The 5,833-nt window shown below is 47.1% G+C and overlaps 1 protein-coding gene across 1 annotated transcript in view; it reads left to right on the top strand.

Annotated features, from left to right (window-relative positions):
• The window catches only part of LACBIDRAFT_240054 (uncharacterized protein), a gene marked incomplete at both ends in the record, with an annotated part of 37,026 nt that overhangs the window by 27,662 nt on the left and 3,531 nt on the right, over positions 1 to 5,833 (top strand). The window lies entirely within an intron of this gene.

Raw genomic sequence — 5,833 nt, 5'->3', positions numbered from 1 at the left:
TGCATTGTTTCCCATCGATTCTGAAGACATTCGAGTGTTGGAATAGCACGCCAAACGGTTGGTGATGTCTCAGAGGAAAACGTTGCTTGAGCTTCTCGCGGCTCCTGAAGTATAAACTTAGAATTGTACTCCGCATAAATTATAAATATTTCATACCTCCAGAACCTCACGAATCAATCCCAGTAAAACCCATTCCTTTTCTGTGATGATGTAGTCTGCGTACTTCTTCCCCTGTAATTTTGGGACCTTTCCGCAAGTATCAGCAAGCAAGCAAAACTTGTTGACCGCCTGTCCGAGTGTGTTAACCTTATGAATGACAAAGATTATAGCAGTCGCACCGCTTTGTTTTTAATAAGACGCTTGAGGAGATCATACATTGATCCCCATCGTGTCCGGACCCATTTCTTCAACTCCAAAGGGTCAAGGCCTTCTTCTGTACAAATAGTCGCAAAGTACGCTTTTGCTTGGGACGAAGAACAAATCTAAAAGAAGATTAATAATAAATATAACAAATAAGAAAATAAGAAAACCTGGTTGATCATCGCGAGAGCCTTTCCAAGAACATCGCCGGCAGTGAACTCGACTGGTTCATCAACCTCCTCATCATCAGCGACATCGTCAAGAGCTTCCCAATCAGCAAGCCACTCCTCATCGTCGTCGTCGTCATCTCCTTCATCGTCATCTACATCCTCAACAGTTACTGTACCTTTTCTTGTCGACCTCTTGTTGCGCGGCAACGAAGGACTGATTTCTTGGAGGAATGCGGATGCGCCGAGAACAACAGTGTGCTCCATACACCTGGTATGCACTATTAATCGTGTCATTGTTAGATTAAAAATACACATACCGTATACGGCGTTCACGCCCAAGCCACCGACGTCCCTTGGGATCATCGAGAGATCGCTGAAGGACCCGGATTGCTTTATCATTGGCGGTTGCGTTGTCGCCTGTCCCCCAGCCTAACTAATGGATCATCCTGTTAAACTGATCAAAAAAATGCACCAAAAACAATTTACCTTGTCACGAATATCATATCTATCAATTACGCGAAGTATCACAGACGCGATGTTAGCACCACCATGATTACCCTCAATCTCAGTAAATCCGAGAAGTTCAGACTTAAGCTCCCACTTATCAGAACCGTTCGTTGAATCTATATAATGGCCTGTAATCGCCAAATAAGGATCCATCGATTTTGATGTCCAAGCGTCGAATGTAAATGATATCTGTGCTGGTATATTCTAAACCAGGATGTGTGAAAATTGTAGAAAGAACAACGAATGAGCTTACCTCGAAGCGCTCACTGAGGCGAACCTCCGCAACCTTTCCTTTCTCCAGAACCTCGTCGTGAAATTTGGTGCGACGTGGAATATCCGAATCTTTGGTGGTTGGGCGTTGAAATTTGAGTAGGCGGCGGAATGAATCCTTTTCGACGATAGAAAATGGCTAAAAAAATAAAGGTTAGTCTAAAACCATAAATTCGAGCTAATTGTATTATAAACCTCGTCTTCAGTTGCAACGTACTCAATGAGGTGCTCAAGCAAGCCCTCTCGTGACCATTTCGGTACAGGCTTTAAAAAGCCCTCGATGCTTTGCTGTTCTGCACACCCGTCACTGGGTTTGTCAGAAGGAGCAAGCGCGCGTGGATGGGGGGTAATTCCCTTTGCCTGGCATTTTGCGAGGTAAGTCTCACCATGGGAAGCCCAGTTACTGTAATTAATATGTACGGGATCAGATGTCAATAAAATAATTGATAGGAAAACGAGAGACGGACCGTGAAATGTGAGTCCGACGAGTAGTAACACTACCTGTAAAGAACGCGTTTGCATCAGGCTTCTTTAGATGTCTGGGAAAGGTGTCAAATTGGTCCTGGAAGAAGGAAGAGCAAGAAACTTACCTGCATACCTCGCACCAATATCCCTGACGTTCCTCACCATCGACTGTAACAGTTCCAGCGGTATATAGAGTCCGTAAATCCTCGGTACGTTCATCTTGTCCTCGATGGGAATGTTTGCGGGGAGCCTAACCAAAATGAGTAAGTTGACGAGAGAAAAATAACTACTCACGCGTTGCTCATTCTGAATGCCCTCTCGCATCGCCTCATATTGCGCCACTGGATCCACCTCTTTCTCCTCTTCCCCCTCATCATCGTCGTCATCGTCTCCCTCGTCATCACCATCAGACCCATCTTCTTCCCCCGATTCGTCGTCTTCACTATCTTGAGTTTTCTTCTTTCGTCGTTTCGCAGGAAGTTGCTTTTTTGATGCGTTCTTCGGTCCAGAATCAGCGCGCTTGCGTTTCGTACCACTTGGGTCTGAACCAAAGTCGTTAGAAGCTGCAGTACGTGGCCATCGCATCTTACCTTTTGCATCGTTTGGCGCTGTGGCCCCGATTGACTTGGATTCAGAGTTTTTTGTAGCTGAGGTGTACTTAGCTTGTTGTACCAATAAAGGATATCAATTCTTACCACCATAGGATCCTTTGGTCGTCTGTCCACCTGTAAATGAATAGTAAGTTTGTGGAAAAGAAAGGTGATGGATTAGACGCACGTTTTTCGACAGGTGTGGGTACGGCTGTCAATCGAGTCATCAACGTGAATCTAAATTTAGCCAGATAAACGTACCTGTGGGTTTCGCCGATGTTGACGATTTAGAACCTATGAATGAGTGAGAATTAGTAGTGAAAATATTAATGTCTACGTTACCTTTCTTAAAGAATGGATGAACTTGAGCTCCTTCACCTTTTCCCTTTCCCTTTGGTTTTTCCGCTTCCATTCCCTTAACCTTCTCCGTCTTCCGTGAGTGGCGCTTCCCTTTAACGATTAGCGCTCGTTCAAGAAGGGGAACTGTTCTGGGAAGATCAGAGCCAGATGAAGTTGCCGAGCCAGTGTCGTCATCAGAGCACTTGTATCCAATCGGGTTTTTGTCGCTAGGTGAATTAAAGAAAAGAATGTCGTTGGCATCCTTGAGGGTGCCATCTTTGGCAAGCGCGCAATTGTCGGGGTCGGACATTCTGTGAGAGATCACTGAAAAATAGAAGACGAATTTGAGTGTATTTTCTTGTTGATTAGTTCTTCAGCCACAACTTGCGGCAATCACCGAACCATATATATATATAAGTTTCTACAGCGCATGTCATGTTCAACTGCACATAAAGTCAAAAAAAAGAGATTTTCAAGCAGAAAAAACTTACAATAGGTTCGGGTTCGAACGTGTTCAGAGTAGGTTCGAAAAAATCAACGTAAGCCTGAACCTCGAACCGAACGTCACTATCAAAGGTCGGACCTGAACCTGAACTTGAACCGAACTTCAGTTCGGTCCAGAAGGTTCGAGTTCGAACCAAGGTTCAGGACCGAACTTCGGCAACGCTACTTGCAACATACCTTTTCTTGCGAGTTTTGCGTTGCCCGTTGTTGAACTCTTGTATCACTTTTTCTTGTGACTCTCTACTTAATTCTTGCATTCTTGTACACTTTTTGTTATACTTAATGTCCCCGTAATATCTCTAATACCATTATATGTTTTGGAATGTTCTGATGTCAAAACCTGGCCGCTAAACCGGCAGCGGGAAATGTGCTTGAGCATCGAGGTTCGCGCCGTCACACTCTCGCGCTTGAGACGGTTGGGAGGCAAGAGCCTCTTAGCGCGTTGACAGTCTTGACGCGTTGACGGTCTTGACGCGTTGACGGTCTTGACGCGTTGACGGTTTGGCGCCTTGGTAGCAGGAATCCTGGCGCTGAGCGCTCCAGATCATCTCCCAATTGCCTTCTCCATTAGGATTAATGAAGAAGGCGCCATAGCGCTAACCCCCCCTGAGGCCAATTCTCTTCAGTCAAAGAATCGGCCTCTGAGGTCTTCTGCCGGTCCAAAGCGCTAGGCATGAAGTGTGATTCGTTTTACACCCTTCACTCACATCTAAATTTTATTTATCGTCATTTTTACTTCCTACTAATACCCATGGAACACGACCACTCGGACCATTCCCTCCCATATTCACTGCACCTGGCACCTGGCCATTTTCCGTTACTTAACTGGCTGTGAGCAACGCCAGTGAGTACTAGGACTCGGAGGGTAGGACCATCCACCGTGTGCCCACCGTCCGACACTGCCCACCGGCACCTTTGGCCGAGGAAGAAAACCGCGCTCAGCCAGTTTCGCTCTCTCTCGGATCCTTTAACCGCGTGTGTGTTCATTGCAAATGAAGTTGGCCGCGGATACATGAGAGGTGGAGCTAATGAGTAATCAAGTACGTGTCTCTCAGATTCATCCAGTCCTCTTCTCTAACAACTTGTATCGCCTGTCATCCAAGTCTCTTACTGATGTATACCGGTCACCGCCCATAATTTCTACCTCTGCGACGCAAACTCAAACAGCATATACACTGCCCGTCAACGTTTCGATCACAGGTTGATCAACGGCTCGAGGACGAGTCCGGAAGATTGCATCACGTACCGTACGTTCACGCTCTACCCTTTCTAATTGCTTTCTAAGTTCTAGTTTGTTGAGAATACATTCATCAGTACTGTACCATTCCCCCGGGCTCCATTCACGACGCCAGGGATACGGTTCCTATGACGATGTGCTGAGGACGAGAGGGTACTTGTGGTGGAGAAGAATCAAAAACAGTGTTTCATCGCAGGTACGAACGGCAATTGTATGACTGATTAATTCACGCTAAGCGTCTTCATTTCTAGAGAGCAGCTCCCAAACTCCGTACCAGTCTGCTGCCCTTGGCTATGTTGTGGCCCTGGTTTCTTTTGGTCAGGCTTAAGATCGACCAAGCACGTTCAACATCCGACGCACTCGACTCACCACGACGCATTAAACTGCCCTGGACCACGTCCTATACGTAAAACGCTGGGTGATGTCTTGTACGTCCTATTGCTTTGGGTTTGACTACAACATCTCCAGCTTTCGACGACGAGCTAATCACATTATCGTTTTGCAGGGTCAATGACGTAGCAACCCAAGGGCCAAGGCGCCAAGTTTACACAAACGAGCACACCGTCGGGTAGGTGATGAACCAACGCCTGCTTCGAATGTCAGTGCGAAGGATGATGTGCTTGCCCGTGCCAACCCCTCTGGCCGTCTGGTGTTCCGTGATTCGTGCCGATGTTTTCCTTGGGTCCTCCCCACTTAGATTCCAGCACTCCACCAACGGCTCTCCTTAACGACAGCTATCCAGCGCAGTGCTTCCAAGCCCAGCCAAAAAACATCACAACTTACGATCACCGACGGAATGGGCCTGTGCTGAAGGAAACCAAGGTCATCCTGGTGACCCCCATCATTTATCATCTGTTACAACGTATGAAACACAACGCGCACTCCTACGGATTCGTGAGGAGGATGGTAGCGAGAGGGGCGAGAAGGAATGTGAGGGACGATGGATGACAGGAGATAGAGCCAGAATGACGTGTAGCGTGATAGGGTGGGTAGGTCCTACTTGGGAAAGACCCAGCTAGGTGTGCTCGCCTTTGCGATTTAATGTTCGTTTTAGCTTGTCTCCATAGCGAATCCACTGCCCTTGTGAATATTTGACATGAAATGTTGTCTCTTCGTCGCCTTGAGTCCGCTGAAAGTCATTGTTTTCCCTTTCTCGCACTTCTCTGTTGACCACCATTTTTTCTGGCGCTTCCAGGTGCTTCGACTTGGCGCCCACTGCGCGTTAAATGTCAGCTGACCCCTGGACCGGCGTGCGCCGCACAGCATCGACGCTCTCTTCTGAACCACGATGTCTGATCTTAATCGCCCCCGCGAAAATCATTTGAAAGGAGAGTCCAAGAAATTACCTGATCGCCTCATGGACGCAAATCACCCACATGATGAACGCCCGG

Source organism: Laccaria bicolor, genomic scaffold (assembly GCF_000143565.1).
Source record: "Laccaria bicolor S238N-H82 LACBIscaffold_51 genomic scaffold, whole genome shotgun sequence".
NCBI classification, from domain to species: Eukaryota; Fungi; Basidiomycota; class Agaricomycetes; order Agaricales; family Hydnangiaceae; genus Laccaria; species Laccaria bicolor.
The sequence above is the reverse complement of the archived record's forward strand: the minus strand, read 5'-3'. Positions and strand labels throughout refer to the sequence as shown.